Below are 27,997 nucleotides of genomic sequence, written 5' to 3'. Positions count from 1 at the left end.
AAAGAATCATCACTATCAAGCAATGTTCTTACATTCCACGTTCCAAAATTGAATGCATACTTTGTATTTCGAATTGAGTTTCTGTTTCGACTGCACAATTGGATAGCCAGTCAACGGCAGCAAGATGACAAGCTTTTGTGTGAACAAGCTTTTTTTAGGGCTCCTTTTATCGCCTCCTCCCTGTCTAGGGAAAGCAGTGTTACATCTAGAAAAGATCTGCTTTGCCACATAGTAGAGGACACGAATTGTGCAATTGTTCACAAATTTTTACACAAGAACGGCCATCACCTACTACGCCGCCAACTGTGCAGAGTATCGACTAAAGGCATCCAGTGGTATCCTCCACCTGCCTCCACCACCAGTACTCCATCGCCAGCGGACTTCGCCTGATGGAACTTTTTGCTTACCTTTTTGGATGTTGTAAGAAAGCAGAGTGAGCAAACTAATGGCTACCCACACAATAATTTGATTTAAGTGGTAATGGCTTGTGTAGAACCATTCACACTTTTTGAAACAGCCGATAACATCAGTTGGTGCAAAATATGCCACGGAACTAATGAACAGCTGCGTCTCAGGCTTTGTAATAGAGTTTTCAATCACTTAGGTAGACTGTCAACCAGACTTAAGAGCCACTACCTGCCCATGAAGTGAGATATTGCGTGCCAGACACCAACCTGGGATTCCAAACTCTGCGCTATATATATATATATATATATATATATATATATATATATATATATATATATGTACATATATATACACGCATACACATACACACACATACACATATATACACATGCATATAAGTGCATGTGGAGCTAGTTGGCCGTTGACCCTAGGAGGGTTCATCCGCCCTTTGTAAGGTCTTGTTTTTGATCCTTCTAGGAGACTAGCCACTCTCCTCACCAGGCAAGCTAGTGGGAGAACCAGTTTAGTCGCCGGTTACTTGACCATGCAGCAAATAGTATTGGGTTACATGGTACCAGTAGCACATTACGTGACCGGACATATATATATATATATATATATATATATATATATAACTACTTCATTTACTCACATAAATTTAATATACGAAAGTATAGATTTATGCGTAAACTTTAAGTATTTACTTCAAAAGTGCTCAATACGTAGGTAGAGCTAGTTAGTAATTTATAAAATATATATGGCGATTAAGCTACACTGAATATTCTGCGTTTCATCCACTATAGGATTCGTCAGGCTTATGCGCGAATTCTGTGGTTGCTTCTTGTTTTATATATGTTGAGGATTTTTAGTTAGCCAATCAGCTTTCTAGTATCCACCGCGCCCCTTCTCTATCAGCCAATGGGCATGCATTTTATCGATCAAAGGATCTGTTTTAGAACTAGGTTAGTGGTTTAAGGTAGACGTTTTCCTTTTTTTTATATATATATATATATAAATATATATAGAAAATCATACACAAAGAAATGAAAAAATTAGGCCTAAAAGCGGACGTATCAGCTAACATAAAAATAACAAACTTCCTGGACGTCACGTTAAACTTAGATGAAAACACATATGAACCATACTTAAAAGATAACGCTACTCCAATTTACGTAAACCCTAAGTCCAACCACCCACCATCAATTATAAAACACATTCCTAACTCGATCATGAGTAGACTCAGTAATAACTCAAGCGATGAAAGTGCATTTAACAGGTCAACCAATATCTACGAAACAGCCCTAAAAAATAGTGGATACAAAAATATCGATATCAAATATAAGCAACAAAACACCAACAACTATAATAAAATTAAAAATAGAAGAAAAAGAACTATAATTTGGTATACGGCCCCATACAATCAAATGTTAAAAACAAAACTTGGCAAGAAATTTCTAGATCTTATTCAAAAACACTTTCCCGCAACCAACCCCTTACACAAAATCTTCAATAAAAATACCTTGAAGTTAACTTACAGTTGTTGCGAAAATTTAGAGATGATAATTAAAGCACATAATAACAAAATACTAAATGAAAACAATGTAAACAACAACAAAATAAACAATAAAAAAAGTAGACACCATGACAAAAATAAAACCAACACTAGCAGAAATAATAATAATAATAATAATAATAATAATAATAATAATAATAATAATAATAACAAACCAACCCCGGACAAGAACAACCATACCATAAACAAAAATACTAATAACGAACAAGATAAATGCAACTGTAGACACTGCACACTTTGCCCAGTCCAAAATAAATGTCTAACAAAAAGCGTAGTTTATCAAGCAACAATATTTGCGAAAGAAAACCCGAATAACAAGAAATATTACATAGGCATGACTTCCTTAGATTTCAAAACCCGATACTATGACCCCAAAAGTACATTCAAAAATAAAAAAAACACCGTATAAAAACAACACTAGCAAATAAATACTGGGAACTCAAAGAAAGCGGACATTCGCCGGTAGTCGAATGGAAAATAATGAGACAAGCTACCACGTGCAGAAATTTAGACGACCCATGTAAATTATGCCTCCATGAAGAATTTTCTATCCTGTACTTTAAAGAACCCCAAAATCTATTAAACTGTAGACGAGAAATAGCAAACAACTGTGTTCACAAAATAAAACTTACTCTAGGATAGCGATACAAAATAGCTTTAAAACTAACAATAACAATAGAAAACAAACAAATAAATAAATTAAATAAACATGAATATACATAAACGATCACACATATATGTATATATATGTGTATGTATGTGTGTACACATAGGTATATTTATATATATATATAAAAAAAAGGAAAACGTCTACCTTAAACCACTAACCTAGTTCTAAAACAGATCCTTTGTTCGATAAAATGCATTCCCATTGGCTGATAGGAAGGGGCGCGGTGGATACTAGAAAGCTGATTGGCTAACTAAAAATCCTCAACATATATAAAAACAAGAAGCAACCACAGAATTCGCGCATAAGCCTGACGAATCTTATAGTGGATGAAACGCAGAATATTCAGTGTAGCTTAATCGCCATATATATTTTATAAATTACTATATATATATATATATATATATATATATATATATATATATATATACGATGACATGCATAAATATTGAATGCATATTATTTCCTTTTATAACTGTAGTTTATGTTCACTATTTTACCTGATATTTGCTAAGTCATATAAAGTTGTTTTAGTTGTATGTGAAAGGAAAATTAAAAACTCATGATTGAAAAAAGAATGGCTTTTGTTCTTTTATTTATTTTCGGGCGTCAAAAAAATAGCAATTCATTTTTGGGGAAATCTGGATTGTAGATACGAGGGTCGTTCCAAAAGTAAAACTTGCAATTGTTTTTTAACTCCACAAATTGAAGAGCTACGAAGGGAAGAGTAGAGTGGTACCATTAAAACGAATGAGTTTTTGTGCTCCAGAATCTGTTTTTTCTACATAGTCACCATCATTCTCAATGCACTTTTGCCAGGAATTCAATGATGCATCTCTGCTTCTGACGCACTTCCAGGACAGGGGTTGTGTTATTAGAGTCTCACCCGTTCTGAACTGCAGAGATGGCAGGTTAAGGGGACATTCAGAAACAAAACATCTTGCTCAAATGATGGCTATTGAGTTTGCTTTTGGTGTTGTGGCTTCTGATAGAAATAAAATGCTTACAAAATCCTACAAAGCTGATGAAAACATCAATGTTAATACGAGGGTTGTTCAAAAAGTAAAGCCTCCTATTTTTTTAGCTACGAAAACGGGAGTGGTACCATTAAAACGAGCAACCTTTTGGGCTTAAGAATTTATTTTTCTACATAGTCACCACATTCTCAATGCATTTTTGCAAGGAATTCAATGACGCATCTCTGCTTCTGACGCACGTCTATGATAGAGGTTGATTTCTTAGAGTCTCACGCCGTCAAAGCCGACCAGCGAAACAGAGTTCCACAGGCGGGTAGTTCTAGAAAAATAACTTTAGGTTTAAGCACCGATAGAGAGTGGGGGAATTTTTTGTATAGTGGTTTTGGCTAGACAAGTGTTTATTTTATCTTTGTGCGCGCGCGTGTGTGCGTGTGTGTGTGTGTGTGCGTGCGCGCGCGCGCGTGCGTGTGTGTGTGTGTGTGTGTGTGTGTGTGTGTGTGTGTGTGTGTGTGTGTGTGTGTGTGTGTGTGTGAAAGATTGGCAAGGGGGCATAGATTGGAGCCCAGTCTAGCACTTGCCATAAAAAATTTCTTTTATTAAACCAGTTTAATAGTCACAGTATTGATTTCACTTATATATTTTGGAAAGGTATGACTCCACATATTCACCCCCAGGTAGGGTAGACAAAACTTTTAAGAATTTGTTGCACAACCGGTCTAGGAGAAAGGAAAATCCGAAAAACAAATACATCAGTATTTTTTCTGTTCATTCATATATTGTTTCAGGTCGTTCTAAACTCCTTGACACTTGAATCAAGTAAGCCGGTCTATGAGAGGTGTAGTTCGAGATTGCGCAACCCTTGTTGCACTATAGATTACTGGTAATTGTCACAAGGGAACATAAAAAATATAAATATATATTTTTTTCGATTCACTAAAAGTGAATTATATGCACTAATCGTTAGCTGTTGATATTTCTTTCAAAGGGCACGTAACTCTCCCAAGGATCGTATCCACGTTACCTTTTCATTATAGCGAGAAATAATGGCGACATTGCTTTTGATGATGCCCGAGAGGCAGATTCAATGGCTTAAACGTAATTTAATGTCGGAACAAATAGTAATAAACGGATAAATTGCTTTCGTTAATCGATCGGCCGCATCATGACTTGAGAATAGAAAATCAACGACCTTCAATTGGTATTACAATTCTCAGTGGAATGCGCATGCGTATATCACGATGTTGTGCATGACAACGATCAAATAGAACAGCTTCTGATTGTTTTCTCAGCTGATTTATGACTGCTTCCTGTTCATGTTAAACAAGACGTAATATTTGGATCGTTAGGACGACTGTTCACGTCTTGAGTGTTATTTTCACAACGTTTCGGTCGATGTAACCTTCGACTTTCTTTAGGTGTATTTTGTCGAACTCGGGAATCTTTCTGTTTAACTTGTGAATCTTTCTGTTGAACTTGCGAATCTTTCTATCGGACACGGGAATCTCTGTTAAAGTCGGGAATCCGCATGGAATTTTGGACGAAACCCTTTATTTAATCCATGGGAATAGTATGCTCTCGTTCCGTCAACCATGACCAACTATAAGACCTAAGTAATGTCCATGGCGTAGTAGATAAAGTATTTGGTTAAATTCAGTTGTAAGTTACACTGTTCTGGAGGTCAAAGATTCAATTCTCAGTGTGAATGACACTCAAAATACAATTGCGAATTTAAAACCCGTGTTTCGTAATCCATAATGATCGGTTAATTTGTTTAAGAGTGAATTCTATACACACAAATATATGAACATACAAACATATCTAATTTAATAAGCGCTTCTGTTTTAGAGAAGGATTATTCAAGGGAGATAAATCCCATTTATTAAAAAAAAGGAACATTGCCGAAACAGTTTACGAAAAATAATAATAATAATAATAATAATAATAATAATATATATATATATATATATATATATATATATATATATATATATATATATATATATATATATATATATATATATATATATATATATATATATATATATATTGATCCCTTTTGGTTTTTGGTCTCATGCCAAAAAATATATCCGGAAATTGTTGGGGACAAAGACTGAGATGTTCCACTTTCATCTCATGGCGTTTCATTGTCGGAAAAAGAAAAAGAGAGAAGTATCCCCCCCCCCGCATAATTCTTGCGATAAGGGATTAATATGTGATATAATTTTATTATTAGTAGTAATTAACACATCTTCATTTGTTTATTGTAGTTTTGACATTGTTTCATTGTTACAGGTTATTTATTGTTCGTTTTGTGTACATTGATTAAAAAATTTAATTATTTTATTACTTAACATAGTAATTCTTAGTAAATATGAGTTATTTCCCTTAGATGATCCTTCTCTAAAACAAAAGCGCCTATTATGTATTTCTATATATATATATATATATATATATATATTATGGCGGTGTAGCTTAGTTTCCTAGAAGTACATCCACTGAAACAGCATGTGTCTACCAAAAAGTGCTTAATAAGTTAACAGAGCAGGTATATTAAATTTATTTATACAAACATTGATGGCCACATATGTGCATACAGAAACATGTATGCACATATGTAGCCATCAATGTTTCTATATGTTTATACATTTGCGTGTATAGAATTCACTCTTAAACTAATTGACCATTATGGATTTTGAAATGCAAAATAGATAAAGATATGTGCTTACAATCTTTTCGCTTCAAAAAGACAAAAAAAAAAAAAAACGTCCCTGCAAATTCATGTTTATCATTATTTCTCACTTCAACGTGTTTATCCCTATATTTGTCTACGCTAGGTTCTATATTTTCTATTTGATTATATAATCTATTCCGAATATGTAACGCGACGAAGATCATTTGATCATCTTAGAAATGATCCTTTTTGCCTACTTTTAGGGGAGCTGGTTTTTACCTCACATTAAAAACGGCCTTGTGCCTAATTTGCTCAGTGGGGGAGCAAATAAACACCATCTTAGAAATGATGGATGACTCACGCCGGAAATTTCTTTAAAGTTAAGTTGGTTTTAGCAGAGCCAGCCCCCTCCCCCCCCCCTCTCCCCCCCTCCCTCTCTCTCTCTCTCTCTCTCTCTCTCTCTCTCTCTCTCTCTCTCTCTCTCTCATCCCAACAAACATGATTCAGCGGCAGGACAGTGTCGAGACAGTTAGACGCCAGGTGGGATGCGGAAACTGCTTGAAATGTCGATGTCCTCCTACATACAGCGCCTAGTATTCCCAAATGGTCACCCATCTGATACTGGCCAGGTTCATAGCTGCTTGACTTCGTATATACCGTATATATAGCTCTATTAAAAACAATTAGATATGTTTGACATCACTGTTACAGGTAACACGATTATCTTGTTTCATAATTTCAGTATATAAATATAAAAATCAAGACAAACCCAGTGGCATAGTTAATAAAAAGCACACGTCATGATTCAGGAGGCCATAACTGCCACGAACCGCTATCCCCATAATGTGTTAGATGTACACATATTTATATGGTGGAACGATAAAATTGTCGCCTTGAAAAAGACGACCTAATTCCATTTCCGTTTGATGAAAACTAGTTTTCTTTATTTATTGCAGATCATCTACTAGGTGGCCAGTTGTGAATAAATCCCAAGAGTAATAGGAGTCTTCTACCGTGTCTGAAAGTGACACAGTGTTCAACGAGCGAGATCGGAGATGCGCCGCTGTAAAAGTTATGCTCTCTAACAATTCAAGTTATGAGAACAGGACCATTGCCAGCACCTTCAGAATGCAAATCTAGACGATTCAACACCTGAGAGCACAGCTCAATGTACGTACGTTTATGATTTTTGGCGTGATTTCAAGTGAATACTACATCATACCACCTAACATTTTCGAAGTCAGTTTGAAAGTCAACACCAAAATGTACCTGGATGTGCTGAAGAGTGTGGTGATCTCCTGGTCCAATCAGGTGGCTGCTGGCAGACGTTGGGTGTGGCAGCAAGACACAGCGCCAGCCCACAAGTCCAGAGACCCAGGTTAGGCTCAAGAAGGAGTTCTACGACTTTGTACCTTTCTCTTACTGTCACCTCCTCTGACTTAAACCCACTGGAATACTTCGTTTGGTCATATTTCGCGCACATCACCAACATGACCTCCCACAAAACTGAGGTCAGCCTGATCCCCCCATCATCCGCCGAGTATTAGCCAAGCTCCCGCCGGCGCTTTGGGAAAAGGCATACTCCCAGTTCCGGACCCTATCGAAGCAGTGATTGAGGCGTAAGGCGGCTACGTTGAATTGATGTCAGCTTTACTACATAATCAAGTTACCTGAAATTATTTTTTTTCAATAAAAGTGTAAAAATAACGCGGCAGTGTGTTTTCTGTAGGGCGACAATTTTATCGTTCTACCACGTATATATGATTTTAGCAAGCATTTGAAAATGCAAGATAGAAAATTATATATACATTCAACAACGCAACACTTAAATGCAAGATAGAAAATTATATATACAGTCAACAACGCAACACTTAAATGCAAGATAGAAAATTATATATAGATCTAACAACGCAACACTTAAATGCAAGATATAAAATTATACATACATTCAAGAACGCAACACTTAAATGCAAGATAGAAAATTATATATACAGTCAACAACGCAACACTTAAATGCAAGATATAAAATTATACATACATTCAAGAACGCAACACTTAAATGCAAGATAGAAAATTATATATACAGTAAACAATGCAACACTTAAATGCAAGATAGAAAATTATATATATAGTCACCAACGCAATACTTAAATGCAAGATAGAAAATTATATATACATTCAACAACGCAGCACTTAAACGCAAGATAGAAAATTATATATATATTCAACAGCGCAACACTTAAATGCAAGATAGAAAATTATATATACATTCAACAACGCAACACTTAAATGCAAGATAGAAAATTATATATACATTCAACAACGCAACACTTAAATGCAAGATATAACATTATATATACATTCAACAACGCAACACTTAAATGCAAGATAGAAAATTATATATACATTCAACAGCGCAACACTTAAATGCAAGATAGAAAATTATATATACATTCAACAACGCAGCACTTAAATGCAAGATAGAAAATTATATATACATTCAACAACGCAGCACTTAAACGCAAGATAGAAAATTATATATACATTCAACAGCGCAACACATAAATGCAAGATAGAAAATTATATATACATTCAACAACGCACCACTTAAATGCAATATAGGAAATTATATATACATTCAACAACGCAACACTTAGATAGAAAATTATATATACATTCAACAACGCAACACCTAAATGCAAGATAGAAAATTATATATACATTCAACAACGAAACACTTAAATGCAAGTTAGAAAATTATATATACATTCAACAACGCAACACCTAAATGCAAGATAGAAAATTATATATACATTCAACAACGCAACACCTAAATGCAAGATAGAAAATTATATATACATTCAACAACGCAACACTTAAATGCAAGTTAGAAAATTATATATACATTCAACAACGCAACACTCAAATGCAAGATAGAAAATTATATATACATTCAACAACGCAACACCTAAATGCAAGATAGAAAATTATATATACATTCAACAACGCAACACTTAAATGCAAGATAGAAAATTATATATACATTCAACAACGCAACACTCAAATGCAAGATAGAAAATTATATATACATTCACAACGATAAACAAGATATACACTGTGGTATAATTAACAGAACGTGTATTAGCAAAAGGTTTGTTACAGAAGTACACATCATGATCCTGGGGCTATAACTGCCACAAATCACTCTCCCATAATGTGTTAGATGTAAGCATATGTATAGTCTTTGCGTAAGACCATTATTCGTGAAATCTTTACTCCTAAGGAGTCGAAATCTTTTACGAAATCGGTGATTTTTTTTTTCTATCCTTTTCGACGTTCGCATTTGAAAAAGTACTTGTGGGACTGGTGCGTCACATGTGTCAAACACGACATTCATTACTTCGCCTGTGGTGCTGTCGTCTACAGTATCGAAATATTTTTTTTACTGGTTTTGTTTAAATGTTTCTTATGTGGAAACTTTGATCTTTCATCATATACACCGTATCCTCAAGTCTTTTATCTACAATCCCAATTTCCCAAAACGTTTGCCTTAACTCATTATTTTATTTATTTATTTTTGTTGTTTACCGTACGACAATGTCTCTCGTTTTTCTCACATTTGATTATAAAACCCTGAAAACCTTTTCAATGAAAATATTTCTCTGAATCTGCCTTATCCTAAAAAATACCTCTCTTCTTACTAAATAACCTAAAGTATAACCCCAAAACTGCTGTGAAAACATCCCTAAAAACTAATGACTTCCTCGTCATAAACCCATCTAGGAAAATTAATGTTCTCACAAAGGCCGACCCCAGCGTAACTTTCCCATTAAATGAGGCGCGTACTTTTTCGAACAAAAAGAATATCTCTTGGGTGGTCTGAATCTGGTCAGAGATATTTTCAATTCGGTGTGCCTCTCCCTTTCTCTTGGCAATCAATATCTGCAACAAAGAGATGAAACTTTTAGGTCATGAATGCATGAGTTCAATCATCATAATAATACAATTTACAATCCTCTCTGATCCATTCGGGTGGAAGGAAAATAGGAGGAATTACTTTTGGAACGCTCCTTTTGAAAACATGCCGTAACCCTTAAGACGGGATCCTGGTGGGTGAGTCATTGTTTTATATTAACTCTTATTACGACTAGACGGGAGATTAGAAGGGCTCGAATCAATCGATCGGCTGCTTATTTCATGCTCTAGTAGCTATTAAGTTCATCTCTGTTAAAAGGTTAGTAAAAAAGAATGACGCGGCCATCAAGTCGAACAGTTAAACGTTGTACATTAATAACCCGGGTGACAAGAGTAATTTCTCTCGACTTCCTCTGACTCAGTCAGTCACTTGTGGCTTCTCCCACTGCGAAAGGATGTGACACAAGGTGTGATAAATGAGCAAGCGACCCTTAACGAGGAGCACTCTGATCCTGCAAAAATAAGTTTGAGTAGACGACATTTCTCGATGAGGGCGTCTCTGACAACAAGTGGTAAAACTCACTTCTCTCGTAAGCCGAGAAGAGGTAAAGCCTGGGAGGCTAGTCCTCCTATAACTACCCAGAACATTTGCTTCAGTCTGACAGCTAAAAGGCCACTGAAATGGCCAAGTTTTTGTCGGGGTGATCGTTGCTGTCAGAATCTCGACTGACATGCCATTCACTGGTTGCTTCCTTCCGCTTTCACTGAGTTGGTGGCCATATTTTTTTTTTTTTTTTTTTTTAAGTGTAGACGAGTTCGTTCGTAGGTAGGCATGTGCCCCCAACAATCTACAACCTTATTATTCAATCTGATTTAAAAAAAAAAAAATATTTCTCTTTTTTTATTTGCTCTAAAAAATACATATTAGAAAGCAGTGGGACCTCAATCACGTTGACAACAATACCAATGAGTAATGTTAAGTATTAATGCTAAGGAGTAATGTTTTCAAAGAGTATTGTTGCTGTTGTTGTTGTTTTTTTTTTGTTTTATTTATTTATTTATTTTTATTTATTTATTTTTTTTTTTTTTTGGTGGGGGGAGGTAGTTTTGTCTGGAAATTGATTTTCTGGAAGTAATGTTTCTTGGAGTATTGTTTTCTCAGATTAATATTTCTTCCTTCTGTGTGGTCAGCGACTAAACTGGTGTGTCCATTGAGGTAAGAAGACAATGGACAACACCAAAAGTAAAACGAAAACTGCCAATGACGAGTGAGCTTCCTGATAGTCAATGGTTTTCAATGCAAATAGTGGATATAAAGTACATTCGGTTGACTCTCATCAGCCTCGCATCCCCTAGTTTTTTCCTTTTGTCATCAAATTCAACGATTGTTGTTTCCGAGAAAGGAGGAAGAATTGCAGCTTTCTGGATTGGCTGTAGTTTTAAGTAGGTGACACGCAAAGATGTTCAGTTCTCTCATAATATTGAACAGCCAATCTACCTCACTAACCTCTTCTATGATATTGCATGAGCGAATATTTCTGACAAAGCGGAAATAATTGCAGTTTTTTGCCAGCTGTTTGTTTTTTCTATTTTTTTATTTTTATTTTTTTTATTTGTTTTTATTTGTTTTTCATTGTTCTTTTTTGTTTAGTTTTTTGGGACAGGTTTTTTTTTTGTTTGTTTGTTTTCTCTATTTGTTTTTATTTTTTATTTGTTTTCTTATTTGTTTTGGTTTATTTTTTTTTATTATTGTTTTGTTTTTGGGGGAGAGGGAATTATGTGTTTGTTTTTATGTTATTTTTTATTGTTTTATTTTTTTGAGATTCACAATCCTCCCACAATATTCATCATCATTTAACTTAGAATCTATCCATCTCATCGACCTGTTTATCCTCTAGTTATTTTTAGCCTTCATAAGCGGTCACGGCTTCTGTTTAGTCATGAGAGACAATGAATATCCCTATTAGACTGCGTGTGTTGCGCAATTCCCCAACCACATCTCTCCTAGGTCGGCACTGCTTGATTCCAGTAACAAGGAGAAAACCATGGCGTCTGGAAATGATGCCAGGATAAGCGGAGAACGCATACAGCACTTGGTATTCGGAAATGGTCACCCATTTTAATACTGACTAAACTCAATGTTGCTTAATTTCAGTGATCTAACGGGAACCAGTATGTCAACGTGATTACGCCATATACAGGGTCACCCCCCCCAAAAAAAAAAGCTAAATGGAGGCCATCTAGAACATATGCTGTAGAACATAGAAAAAAAGGCCAAAGACCCCAGTGTTTTGATGTGACGTTTTGTAATATAATAAACTAGTTATGACCAAAGTTTGATTTCATTCAGACAAAACACTAAGAAACGGTGCCTAATTAGAGTTGGGTCACGTTTTTGGAGGTCACCCTGTATAATACATAAGCAGAAACACCTCAATAAAAGCGTTTATTTTTTTTTAACGGGTTCTTTTATTGCTTTAGTGGAGCTGCATTTGACACAGGATCGCTAGTGATGGTAGAAGCAGCAGCAGCAACCGTATGACGCATATGTAAATGACCGAGCCAATGCACGCAGCGACGTTACGGTGAAGGAAGAAAATAGAGAGAGAGAAAAAAAAAACGCACCACGTGGCGAGGACCAGACAGAAAAAAAAAGCAACCCGGGTGATATGTACGTATGGCCCCCGTGGTGGCGACGAGAGACTTTTAAACCCGTGTCGAGACGGCAGGATCTTGTAAACTACATGGCAGACGATTAAAACGAGATGACTTTTTTTTTTTTTTTTTTTTTTTTTTTCAATTTTCACCCCAAACAAGGCACAGTGCCACTTTGAAGCAGGGGGCTACTATTAGGGACTTAATTAGCGGGGTCATTATGAAGGTTGTTAACATTACACTTGAACTTCTGCATATCATTGCAGTTGGGAAAGCAGAATCCCGGAAGGGAGTTCCAAAGACCCGCAGTTCTGGGGAAGAAACTATTGGAGTAAAAGGCTTTCTTGCACCTAGGGATCTCTACTGTAAAGGGATGAGACTTAGTAGCTTGTCGGGTTTGTCGGGGGTAGTTACGTCGGGGAGGTACAAGTGTTTGCAGTTCGTCAGAGCATTCACCATTAAAGTATTTGTAGAACAGGCAGAGGGATGCAACATCTCGTCGATGGGACAGAGGCTGAAGCCTAGATGACAGTTCAGGACCTATCATTTAAAACAAGAGTCAATACGTTATTTTAGAAGAAGCACGAATAAATGCCTTTTATTTCCACTGAAAAGGCTGAGTCGAATTTCTTTTCTTTTTCGTTTTCTTTCATTTTTTTTTTTTTGTTCCTTATGCGATTGTATCGGACACAACGTGTTGGGTCCGATGTTAAAATGTAACGACATCGTTGAAAATTAATGAATACGTTACACGTTAACCCTTTAAGTTAGCTGAACTATTATTTTTTTGTTTATTTTATTTTTAATTTGGATTTCCATTAAAAGCCAATGTCGTCTACTTAATCTTTATTGGAATTTAAACCAAAATTATTATATAATTAATTATCATGTCGCAATTAATAACATATCACTCTATCATTATATAGAATATGTACTTTCATGATTTCATAATCGATTCAGACGACATTAATTTTTTTACAAGGGGTCACTACATTATCAAGGGCCGAAGGGTGTACAGTAGTCATCAGAACGACAGTGTAGTAATCGTTACTCGTGAAAATTTAGTATACTTTGATTATTTAAGGGGATGACTCGGCAAAAACTTGTATACATTGGACTTGAAGACGACAATATTGTAGTCAGCTGGAAAGCAGACCAGCGGAACAGACTTCCACATGCGTCAGTTCTTAGGAAAGAAGCTTAGTTCATGGATTTCGGTGGGAAATGTAACAAGTCAGACTGCAGTTATCTCCCCTGTTTATTCTGTTTATTATTTAAGTACTAGCGGGGGTACCCGGCGTAGCCCGAGTGTTTATTTCCGGGACGGGGGGGGGAGTTTTAAAAAATGTTATGGTAGGTAAGTAGGAAGGATCAAACCCGGAGTCATGAGTAAAAGTAGGAAAATAAAGTGTGAAAAAAAAACAAAAAAAATAAACATCTGCAACGTTAACAGTTCGGCCACCAAGAAAAGTCCATTCCAGTTGTTTAGGAAAAAAAAAAAAAAAAAAACGACTACGGTAGGTCGGCGCGAACGTGAAGTGATTTTAAATAACTTCACATGAAAGAACTACGAAGCCAAACCGGTGTTCTCTTCTCAACTGTTCCTTGTGAACGATCCCCAAACGGTGTTAAGTGGTGGCAGGGGGAGGAGGAATTTATTAGAGAGAAAATATTTTACAACTTCCATTGATCTTAACCGATTTTGGCCGTGACTTCTCAGCAGAAAAAGTATAGAAATCTAAGATTATCGAGGAATTTGAGAAATAATAAGCCTATAACACACCTCAGATATTGTTCTGCCGTTTGTGCATATTATATTTGCATGAAATATCTTGATTTTTAATCCTATTAATGTCAAAATCAGATGGGAAAAAATGAGTTCATTTTATTTATATAGATAGAAGTACTAGCGGGGGTACCCGGCGTAGCCCGAGTGTTTATTTCCGGGACGGGGGGGGGGAGTTTTAAAAAATGTTATGGTAGGTAAGTAGGAAGGATCAAACCCGGAGTCATGAGTAAAAGTAGGAAAATAAAGTGTGAAAAAAAAACAAAAAAAATAAACATCTGCAACGTTAACAGTTCGGCCACCAAGAAAAGTCCATTCCAGTTGTTTAGGAAAAAAAAAAAAAAAAAACGACTACGGTAGGTCGGCGCGAACGTGAAGTGATTTTAAATAACTTCACATGAAAGAACTACGAAGCCAAACCGGTGTTCTCTTCTCAACTGTTCCTTGTGAACGATCCCCAAACGGTGTTAAGTGGTGGCAGGGGGAGGAGGAATTTATTAGAGAGAAAATATTTTACAACTTCCATTGATCTTAACCGATTTTGGCCGTGACTTCTCAGCAGAAAAAGTATAGAAATCTAAGATTATCGAGGAATTTGAGAAATAATAAGCCTATAACACACCTCAGATATTGTTCTGCCGTTTGTGCATATTATATTTGCATGAAATATCTTGATTTTTAATCCTATTAATGTCAAAATCAGATGGGAAAAATGAGTTCATTTTATTTATATAGAAGATAACTTAGTTCGAAAACTATTTTCCTTAATAATTAATTTTCTACTTTATAATTTCTCGTAATTTTTGGATATTTTACTAATTTAGACATGACAGTTGTGTAAACAGTATTTTAATTCTCGCTCTATTTCCGAAGAAGCGTCGTTTTTTTATATCAAAATATGCAACTCTACGTTTTATTATTATTATTATTATTATTATTATTAGTAGTAGTAGTAGTAGTAGTAGTAGTAGTATTTTTATTATTATTAGTATTATTATTATTAGTATTCATCATTATTATTATTAGAAGTAGTAGTAGTAGTAGCAGCAGCACATACTCGGCGTTGCCAGACAAAGAAATCATATTGCCAGGCGAAGTGTTTAATCACATATTACGTAAGATACACCAAATGTCCTAAATGGTTACGATTTTCTTGAAAGCTGATCATATTTTTGATTTTTTGAAAGCATAAATCATAGTCATCTTCATCTATTAAATTCAAACAGGAAAATAAAATCTCATAGATTAAAAGGAAATAACTCATAGCTTAAATGAAAACTTACTTTCGTTTTTAAACGCAGCTGACTTTGGTTGTATTAATAATTAAAAATAATATAGAATAAGAGACAACGAAATGGAGTTTCATTCTATATTAATAAACAGCTTTATTTGTCATCCTCGTTAGTAGCGTTAGTAGAAGAGAGAAACGGGTTAGTAGGTGGAAGTGTTCCTGTATAAAGATAGGTTTAATATATTGCCAGCTGGTTAAAGGAGAGAATAGTTCAGTTTACACGTGTTTGTAGCGAAAAAACAGTATCGAATAAAACGTTCGATTTTTAGGAGGAAAAGCTAGTATTAAAGATGGAGAAGGAGTGTCGGCGCTTTAAACTGAGTTATCTCCCCGTGGCGTGTTCTAAAGATCCAAACACAATTTTTAAACTTCAAAGATGTCTACCTTCAATATGTTGTCATAAAAACGTGTTTTTCCGCTGTAAAAAAAAAAAAATACTCGATCAAATTAAATGAAATTTTTTTTCGGAGATCCTCAGTTCAAAACGGATACATACAATATAACCTTTTTTTTTTATATTTTCATTTTTTTAATGTCTTGATTAAACTGTACAAGTATTGTATATTTATGCGGGTTTTACAAGTGGGCAACACCGGGCGACCTGCTAATAGATTAATATTTTTTCCTAATCTTCATGCACGTACAATAACTTCGCAAAAAATAAAATCAAGTCATGCCAATATCTGAGTCCATTAACGATTCATTAAATTGAGAGACTTAATTGCACTATTCACTGTACAATAATCGGGTCAAATAGCGAGGTCAACCGGCAGGCCGAAAGTGTCTCTTTATAAAGTTACTTGAACGCGTTTGAAATAAGATACTTCCATTCAATTTGTGCGCTTGAACGTGAAAGAGTGATAGAATGACTGACAAGCTGACAGAGCATTTCTTAAAACTCTCTAGATCAGAGGTTCCCAACCAGTGTGCCACCGAATGATTCTCTGGTGTACTCATCGGTTGCTCAGCAACCATCAGTTTCAGTAATTAACGGATGGTCGGTTTTTAAACAGATCTAGAGTTGGTTTTATTCATGTGCAACGGGCGGAACTCATTATTTAATCCATGGGAGCTAGCACCATGACTGGGTAGAATACCTACGTAGTTGGCAATTGTATTTTCAGTGTAACTCGTACTGATAATTAAACCTTCAACCTTTGGCCAAGGTCAAAGTGTAGTATCTGTTCCGGCAGATACTGCAAGCAAAGACCATATGTGGGGGCAACCCCACATATAAGACATTGGTCAATGTAGGGGCAACCCTTCATACCAATTGTCACTATCCAGCTCCCCTACTCCCCGGGGAGTTGGTCCCCATTTCCCCTTCACTCCTCACTTTAAAAATCGGCCTTGTGCCTAATTTGCTCAGTGGGGGAGCAAATAAATACCTCAAAGTGTAGTATCTGTTCCGACAGATACTGCAAGCAAAGACCATATGTGGGGGTAACTCCACATATCAGACCTTGGTTAATGTAGGGGCAACCCTTCATACCAACAGTTACTATCCAGCTCCCATTTCCTACCCATCGGGAGCTGGTCCCCTTTTCCCTCCCCCTCCCTCTCTCTCCACATTAAAAAACGGCCTTGTGCCTAATTTGCTCAGTGGGGAAGCAAATAAATACATACTGCAAGCAAAGACCGTATGTGGGAGTAACTCCACATATCAGACCTTGGTCAATGTAGGGGCAACCCTTCATACCAATTATCACTATCCAGCTCCCATTTCCCACCCATCGAGAGCTGGTCCCCTTTTCCACCTCCTCCCTCTCTCTCCACATTAAAAAACGGACTTGTGCCTAATTTGCTCAGTGGGGAAGCCAATAAATACATAATGCAAGCAAAGACCATATGTGAGGGCGACCGCGCATATAAGACCTTGGTCAATGTAGGGGAAACCCTTCATACCAATTATCACTATCCAGCTCCCCATCTCCCCGGGGAGTTGGTCCCCATTTCCCCTTCACTCCTCACTAAGTTGCTCAGTGGGGGAACAAATAAATACCTTGGCCTTTTGGCCAATATCAAAGTGTAGTATCTGTTCTTCAGATGCGGCAGTTCCATTTCAGTGGGGGAGAAATCCTTCACGACTGAGACAATTTTTATTTTTTGTACTTTTTCTTCACATTAAAAAACGACCCTGGTGTCTAACTCTGTCCCGTGGAGAGGCATTGTAAATGGGTACAACATAACTCGTATGGCGCGTGAATTAGAAAATTAGCCACAACCGTAGAATAGCTTACTAGCGAAAATATTAGCAGCAGAAGCCGTTTTAGCGATATGCAAATTAGCAAGTGTGCCCAAGCTTGCGTGAGAAAAAAAAGGAAAGAAAAATACACCACGTGGTCAAGAAAAGCGAGTTGCGCGCCGGGGAAGATGACCGTGTGAAAACGAGGGCGAGAAAGAACTGGCTATGGCCGACGTGAGGTGGCGGGGAGAGAGATGTTTAAAAAGAAAACACATGTTATATAACAGAGCGTTTCAAATGTATGTGAAAAGACTTCAGAAATAAAATAGAATGCGTTGTTTTGGAGGAACCACGATTAAATGCATTTCATTTGCAACTGAAAAAATCTTGAGTCGAATTTTTATTTATTTATTTATTTTTTTTTTTTTTTGCGCCTGTACCAGACAATGCATGGGTGCGAATGGTTGAAATGTAGCGACACTACAAAAGAATAACGGCCACGTTACATTAATGCATAACAAAGGCAGGGTAAAACACGACTACTGCTCATGATTCTCTATTCGTGTGACGTAAGCACGTCATTTGGGCAATCTGTGACGACGGGCAATAAGCACAACTGTGAGAACATGATGAGAATTAGCAGCGAACCGGATGTTAACGCATCCACCATGAGAGACAAAAGGAAAAATCGTCGTTTGCACATGGCTCCATGCATCGCTTCCGCTTGTGAAGAAAAAATAAGATAACCACAAAATAATTATCGACCAATGGGAGAGCCCCGCGCCTAAAATAAACACCTCAAATATCACAGTCGCTGGGAGCCAGTTGGCCACTATAAAAACGAGGGATTTGAGGGAACCGGAAAGGTGTGAAAAAGAGATTCGCCCTGCTGCGTCAGTGAACGCACGGACGGATTCTCCCACCCGACCTAAAGAGATGAAGAAGAAAAAGAAATAAGGCCCCAGTGAACTGAAGCCGACTACGATCTCATGTTATGGGCCAAACGCCTTCAATTCTAAACAATGCCTACTTCACACAAACCAAAGAAGAGAGGAGGAAAAAGAAGACGAAGACGCCGGGCTGCTAGCTGCTGATGAAAAAGTCATTCGCTTTCCAATTACAAGCCAGGACACGTATCACCGACAGTAGGATGACCGGCCTCCCCTAACCCTCTCTATCGTCCAAAAGATAAGTTACATTTTACGAACATTCATTCCTTGTCAATTCATACATAGCTACAAACATTTTACGAACATTCATTCCTTGTCAATTCATACATACCTACAAACATTTTACGAACATTCATTCCTTGTCAATTCATACATACCTACAAACATTTTACGAACATTCATCTCCTTTGTTAAATCACATTCCATCATACAAACACTTTGCGTCTCCTAATATAACCTGATATAAATTGTTGGTAGTAAATAAAATTGGTTCTCAACCTTCAATATTCGTCTGTCTTTAATTATATGGAGTCAGAATCTACACACTTCCAACGTTACTCATTTCATGTATCCTTTGTTGTGGCCTCTATGACATCCTTTCTCACCTCTAATCCTTTTTATAAAACGTGGAGGCCATACAACCACTGGTTGCCGATGATTGTATATTCAAACAATCTTAGGAGGTAAACAACAAAACGGATTTAGCTACATAATTCAGCCATAAAAATTATATGAAATCGATGGTTTATTTCTTGGCAAAACCCTAACAGATATTTTATGCCTGAATGTTCTGACTAAATTCGTTTTGGTTGTTTAGTGCCGAGATTGCTTAAATATGGAATCAGCGCCTTGTTGTCCATCGTCATTTGCTGCTTAAAAATCGCACGAATTGAGAATCAGCAAAATCCGGTTGTCGTGCCTTGTCAAACAATTGTAATGGCTTCATTTGTCGTACACAAATAGTAAAACCGCATCTTAGACATGATTATATATATATATATATATATATATATATATATATATATATATATATACTAGATTTCGGCCTGGCGTTGCCCGGGTGTTTGGATGTGTATGTTGAGCAAACAAACAAAGTGGTAATAGGAAGGCAGGCTCGAACCCGTATCGCAAAGGAGGAAAAGAACGGGGTAAAACCTAACGTTTATGCTGTTACGACCACCGCCAAACCGGAAACGACATTTTTTAAAATTAAGGCTAGACAATCTAAAGGAGAGGACAACTTTCAAAAATATCGGCGAAAAAAGTGCTCCCCCCCCCTGTAGAAAAGTGCCTAGTTGAAGGGGAAGATATTAATGCTTTTAGCCAATTTTTCGATATTTGTCGTATGAAAGGTCGAACTTTAAAACGATACTGATCTTGGTAAAATCCGTCGCCTCTATTGAAAGTTTAAGGCAGACATGCAAACGGACATACATACATACATTTATATATTGGTAACTAAAAATTTTCGACCAAAACTGATGAAAAAGCTTGCCCTATCTCTGAATACCCTTTAGGTAAAATTTCAAATATTTAGACCAGAAATTGTCTGAGTAATTTGGAAGAGACCGCAGAGGTTAATTTTTTTTTTTAATTTGATCCCTATTATGACCCCTTAAAATTTATTGTTTGGGGCTCAAAACAAGTTATTAAGTTAGATCCATGTCCACGGAACCTATATCTAAAATTTTATGTGCGTAGACCCAAAATTGTCGGAGGAGTTTGGTAGAGTTCTCAAAGGTCAAATCGTTGAACTTTGACCCCTTAATCGCCACATTTCTGGCCAAAAACCAATCACATACATTTTCCCAAATCTCAGTAACCTGTATATCAAATTTCAAGTCTGTAGACTAAAAATTGACAGAGTTATTGCGTAGGGAAATGTACACAGACACACAGATACACAGACACGTTCACTTTGATAGATAGATAGATAGATAGATAGATAGATAGATAGATAGATAGATAGATAAATAGATAGATAGATAGATCAAACAAAAATATATACGTATACATAAATATATATGGAAACAATTTTATGTTCACGGTAATTTTTTTACGCAAATATTATGCAAGTATAAATCAAGTAGAATATCTGCCTGAATATAATTACATGTAATAGTTAATTAAAGATGATCATCCCATAAGAAAACCGAAAAAACTAATAGGGAATTAATTAAAATTAATTTTTTAAAGAATATGCAAATTAGCTAGATCTTTTGCAGATGAATACAATTCATCGACCCATATATAAGTTGTATTTTCTTTTTAAAAAAATAGAAAAGAGGGTTTTTAATATGAATATCAATACATACAAAAGAAAAACGAATTTATAGGAGTATGTATATATATATATATATATATATATATATATATATATATATAATTAATAATACGTGTTAAAAACACTTTAAGAAAACTTAAAATATATTTAATTTTAAAAAGGAAACACAAATTAAGTGGATTGTCTTTAATCCGCGGTGTTTCGAAAGAAATGCTTTCGTTCACATCAGAGGGTAGGAATTTGCGGAATCGGATTTTGCTACATATATATATATATATATATATATATATATATATATATACTGTGTACAGCTCTTACATATGTATATATTTTGTGTACGCTCTTACAATTTGGATTTTCCTTTTAATTGAGCACTCTGCTGGAATTCTTTTTCAAAAAAAAAACTAATCATATATATATAGATATATATATAGAGAGAGAGAAAGAGAAAGAGAGAGAGAGAGAAAAAGAGAGTCAGAGACAACGACATAGACAGAGAGAGCGAGGTGTCCAAAAAGTCACTGAAGGGTTAAAAATCTTCGTTATTTTACCATTAATGATTTATTTTTGTTCTCTATTTCAGATATTTCACAGATAATAATCTGTAAATTAATTATAGATGAGTATAGCATTGAACGACACACGCAAGTTGTGAAATTGTTTTACCAAAATCAGGGGTCATTTTTTTTTTTTTTTTTTTACTAAAAGAGCTTATAAGAGATAGCCCAAGTCACAACACAGTTCGAAACATTGTGTGCCGATTTGAAGACCAAAGAGCTGTGTTTGATCTTCCGCGAACTGGCAGGCCTCGAAACGTCGTCACAAATGAAAACAGGGAAACAGTGCGAGAGAGCGTGGAGCAGCATCCTTAAACATCGATTCGACGACGTTCTACAGAAGTTGGGATATGTCGAAGCTCACTACACAATATTCTGCGCAGTTTAATAAAGTGCAGCTTGTTCAACACTTGAAGCCTGAAGATTTTCAAACAAGGGTTCAATATGCAGTTCAAATGCAAGAACTTCTCCGAGTTGACTCTAATTTTCTGCAAATGTTGATTAAGTCAGGATGAAGCCCATTTTCATTCATGGATTCGTTGATAAACAAAATTACAGATTTTTGGGCTCTGAAAATGCAAGGGCATCAAAGCATAAAGTTGCAAAATGGATCCTAAATATTTTGCAACAAGTATTACAATATTACAGTAAATACTGTTTGAAAGATTAATTTCATTTTGCAGACTTTATTCAAATGTCTAAGGTTTTTAATAAATTTATCACATTAGTAACATGTTTACTTGCGTCCCGATTTTAGAGACTATAGATATCTATACAGATTTTTTATATCATAGCCAGATATCGCCTTCTCCCATGTCTGAAAATATATTCCTTGAGCTGATGAAATTTGTCACTACATTTGTTGAAATCAGTTTCAACGATATAATGTATCGGTAAATAAAAGGTGTGCTGATGGGCTCAGTTTTGGGCCCGATAATGGCTCTCTAGAGCCATGAAACTTTTGGTCTATTTTCGCTACGTGGACGACACATTTTGCCTCTTCAATAACCAAATAGAGGCAAATAATTTTTCTGCTTACTTAATAGGTTCCATCCCGCGTTACAGTACACTTATGAAAGAGAGTCTAATTCGTCCATAGCTTTCCTTGGTGTATTGGTAACGAAAACACCATCCAGTTACCTTACATCAATATACCGTAAACCAACATTCACGGGACTGTATACACGCTGGGACTCCTTTTGCCCTCGAAAACGAAAGATAAATTTTATTTGGCCCCTAGCACATTGTGTCCTCATGATGTGCTCAAAATCAAAATTGGATGAGGAATTTAAAATAATTACTAATACACTCTCCAAAAATGGGTACGCGTTGGATGTGATTAGGTCAGTTATACAGAGGAAAATAGCAGAGTCCTCTGTAAGTAAAATTCAAACGGTTAATAAATGTCCAGTATATCTGCGTTTACCTTGGCTGGGGGCAGTAAGTGAGAAATTTGCAAAGCAAATCAACTCCACGGTGCAGAATTGTTATTTTGCTTCAAATGTACGTGTTGTGTTCTCTACGAGAACGTTAATGCCATCCTCCCGAAAAGATGTTCAACCCTCCCCCATCATAATAATAATGTAATTAACAATTTGGAATGTAGTTGCAGTGCCAATATATATGGTGTATATATATATATATATATATATATATATATATATATATATATATATATATATATATATATATATATATATATATATAGGCACCGCCAAAACTGGGGGGCAGGTAAGTACTTTTTGACGGACCGTCTTTTTAAAAATCTACCAAAAATCAGGTAATTATCCAATCAATACGAAATTTTCAGCGATTATTAAGAGAAGAATGAACTTTATAACAGTGCACTGATTTTTTATAAACAATATTTATATATATATATATATATATATATATATATATTTGCTTACAACCCCCCTTGTTTTGAGGGGGTTCCAAATATGCTTAAAATAATCATCTGAAACTGAACAAAACATATTGTGTTGTTGTAAAGGACGGGATTATAGATTTTTTTTAAAAAACTTGTTTGCATACCTTATTTTGATGTCTGAATATCAGAACTTCGATTGTGTTTAATTATCCCGCTTTTGAGTTTTGAAGTGTGAAATTCGGTGAATATGTTAAGTAAAATAATTAATTTAAGTTAAGCAAAACAAAAAAAAAATTTAATATTCATACGAAAAAAGCCATTTTAAAATCTTTGATAAATAAATTAACAATTTCTTTTTAGCGAGACGAATAATGCATGACCATTATTAAACAGGGCATGCTTTGAAGAATCGATACAAAAAAAAATTCGATAAATATTGTGCCCTTTGTGTTAAAAATATAATTATTTTTTTCGATCAAGTTTGGAAACGTTTGCAGCCTTTCGACTACGGTGGACCAAACGCGCTGAAATCATTTTTCTTATTCTGCTTTAAATTGCCCCTCTCCCCATTTTGGAGAGCCTGGCCCCCACACATATACACATTAAAAACCAAACTCATACAAATGGTCACACATCTGGTACTGGCCAGCCTTAGCGTTAATAATACATTGAAATTTTCGTCACTGAAAAATAAGTTGTTTTTTTTTGGCTTTTGGCGTAGTTTGCTTTTTATCAAGCATAAATGTAAACAGTAATCAAATCGACTCGAAGTAACTGGTTGCCTATATGAATAAGTGTAATTATTTGAAATCCAGGTACTTATATTATAATATTTTTGCATATTCTCATAGAAAATCACCCTAAATCTTAGTTAGACAAGAAATAAACAAATTAATTCTTTCAACAACCTTTCTTTTTTTTTTTTAACTATTTATATACATTTTTTGTGCAAAACATAAAACGTCAATTGTTAACTTTTGGGGACAATTTAACATTTAAAATTTAATTAAAAATAGTAGAAATTTTTTTACATTATTCTGCTTTCTATATGATAAAATTCAGGGTTTTATCTTTCTGGAAAAAAAAAGTTACTCAGAAATAATGGATTTTAATAAATGTAATTTCGTTTTAAAAAACAACAACAACTTGATTTTTCGGCCATTTTGGCGGTGCCTATATATATATATATATATATATGGTATACATTTATATGGTATATATATATGTATATATGATATATATATATGATATTTATGATATATATGATATATATATATGATACATATATATATATCATATATATATGATATATATTTCGAATCTCGCTCAGCCACTCTGATGAGTCGTAGACGACGAAACACGTGTCAGTGGATAATTATATTTTAAAAACAATATGTATGCCGATCCCCATGTGGGGGTACCAAGTTGGTTAAAGGGAAAATTATTCCCAACTCGCATTTAGGTAAAAATGCACTTTCGTAAATAATTGAATTCATTCAAAACGTATCGCAAAACAAAAACAAGTAGCACACACACACACACACACACACACACACACACATATATATATATATATATATATATATATATATATATATATATATAGTATGTGTGTGTGTAAAGTCAAAATATGCTTTTGGTGATCTGAATAAACTATACGGACGCTTATTGAAAAAAAAATAATGTTGATTGACATTTCACAATACCTTTTATAAGGAAACTAGCAGGACTACCCGGCGTTGCTCGGGACCGTATAAACAATGAAAAAACAAAAGCAGATATTGAAAATATGTTTTATTCTTAGGGAAGAGGAATCTTTCATCTCAAGTTTTAGCGTTACAAACAAACATTTGTCTTTTATATATATAGATAATGACAGGTTTTTTGGGGGCCCCCCTCGAAGATAACTGATCAGTTGACCAACTTCTAGTGGTCTGTTTGATGTGAAATTTCGATATTTGTCATCCGGGTGATTGGGCTTCGATATGATACCAAATTTGTCAACTCTGGTTCCGTCTTTCAAAAGTTTTAGCGTTACAAACAAACATACATACATACATACATACATACATACATACACACCGATTTTTGCCTTTTATATATATAGATGTACGCATTAAACATTTACTTCTATCTCTTAAAGCTTTTAGATCCATTTGTTATTAAAAGATTTACACCTAATCTCTTCTGTTTCCACATAACCCTCTTTACTGTTTCTTTAAAGTTTTTTTTTAATGTTATTGTTATAATGACTCTGCCATTACTGACTTGGGTAATTTATAACGCGAAAATTGATTTGCCTAACACTCGAAGTAGTGTTAACATCGGTGACGTAAAATTTAATGAGAAGAATGACAGAAATAGAAGGTTTATTTGGATCACCCCGCCATAAAATTTAGATGTTAAAATCGGAACTAGGTCAGAAATGTCTAAATCCCTCTAATAAATATGTAATGTAGTCATTTAATATTAACATTCGAACCTGACGTTGTGTATGAAAATCTCACAAAGAAACAAAGAAAAGAAACTGGACACGATTTTTTTTTTCAGTTGAAAGTGAAAGCATTTATTACCGGTTGTTTCCATACCAAGCCGCCTGACATGTATTTCCCAAGGCAGCGACACTATGATCAATTAGTTGCTTAGTCTGCAGCTATAACTGTTTTGTTGTGCAATTTGTTCCACAGTATACAGACGCCCGAAAAATTGTTAAAACTTCGGATTTCATCTTGGTCAAAATTTCTGTTGTTGTTCGCACGATATAACTTCCGGTCACTTGGCCGTATAAAAGAAGGTGCGTGGAGCACTGGAGCACACAAGAGAATGCTTATTCCATTAAAATTGCCTTGTATCTAACACCTACTATTTGTAAATACGTCTTGTTATTATCCCACTACTTAATAAAGTAGCTATCTATTTTCTGTGTCTTAAAATCTCACAAAGAAACAAAGAAAAGAAATTCGACACGATTTTATTTTTTCAGTTGAACGTAAAAACATTTATTACCGGTCGTTTCCATGTTACAAGAAAAGGGTCCCCTTTTCCTGTAAGTAAGAAGAACATGAGATTAGGATAGACCGAGATTCGAACTTTGTAAGCCAGGTTCAGAAATAGATTCAGAAAATGGAATGTTAGAATTTCGCATTGTTGAATTTCATATAAAATTGTTTAGATATTGTTTGTTTGTTTGTTTGTTTGTTTGTTAAAAGAATGAATTGTTCATTCTTTTATGGAAATTGAATTTAAAAAGGTCACTTAAAAAATAATGAACACTACAATTTTAAAATATATTGAAAAATAGGTTGGTGAGAATTCTTTGTGCAGAAGTGTGTTTTGGAGAACGGTGTCTAGCCACGTGAGTGGGTCATATTTGAAATCACACGTTTGACGTCATAAAAAAAGGAATTCTCGATAATAGGAGTAGGATTAGCAGAGAGACAGTCGAAGATCAGAGGCAGTCGAGTCCGGATCGAACAGTCAGCAGAGTCAGTCGGACACAGCTGACATGATCAGAGGAAGGTCTCTTTAGAAGCAAAGGGAGAACGTTTAATCATGTAGAACGACTTGAATTTCTTGACGTCATCATCATTCGACTGGTCGATCTGATAATAAAGAAGTTATCATCATGTTTTTGTAAAACTGTGTCGTGTCATCATTCAACAGCAAAAGGTAATGTGTGAAACATCTTTAATATGAACTTTGTCTCCTTCATCGTTATTATGAACTTTATGTAACTCTTACAAGAAATGTATCTCTCTCTTATCATCTCAACCGGTTATAAATGTTTCCCTCAATATTGTCACTAACGTTACCGTTAATATGATCTCCAATATGGACCCCTATTCAACATCATGCGTTTTGGTGCTCGTGTTTCAAACACTCATACAAGGGTGTGAAAAAAAAGAACCTCGCGTATACCACGAAACATAACATAAGGATCCATTGGAGAAAAAAAAAAAAAACAAAGAAAAAAATGCTTGACGAAATAGAACAATAATTAAAAAAAAAAGAAACGCACACACACACAGACACACACACATATGCACAGTGTCAAAGAAAAAAAAGCTAGACGAAATAGAACAAAATAAAAAAAAGAAATGCGCGCACACACACACACACACACACACACACATGCACAGTGTCAAAGGAAAAAAGCTAGACGAAATAGAACAATAATTTAAAAAAAGAAACGCACACACATACGCACA

Source organism: Euprymna scolopes, chromosome 37 (genome assembly GCF_053919585.1).
Source record: "Euprymna scolopes isolate OS-2025 chromosome 37, ASM5391958v1, whole genome shotgun sequence".
Taxonomy (NCBI): Eukaryota; Metazoa; Mollusca; class Cephalopoda; order Sepiida; family Sepiolidae; genus Euprymna; species Euprymna scolopes.
The sequence above is the reverse complement of the archived record's forward strand: the minus strand, read 5'-3'. Positions refer to the sequence as shown.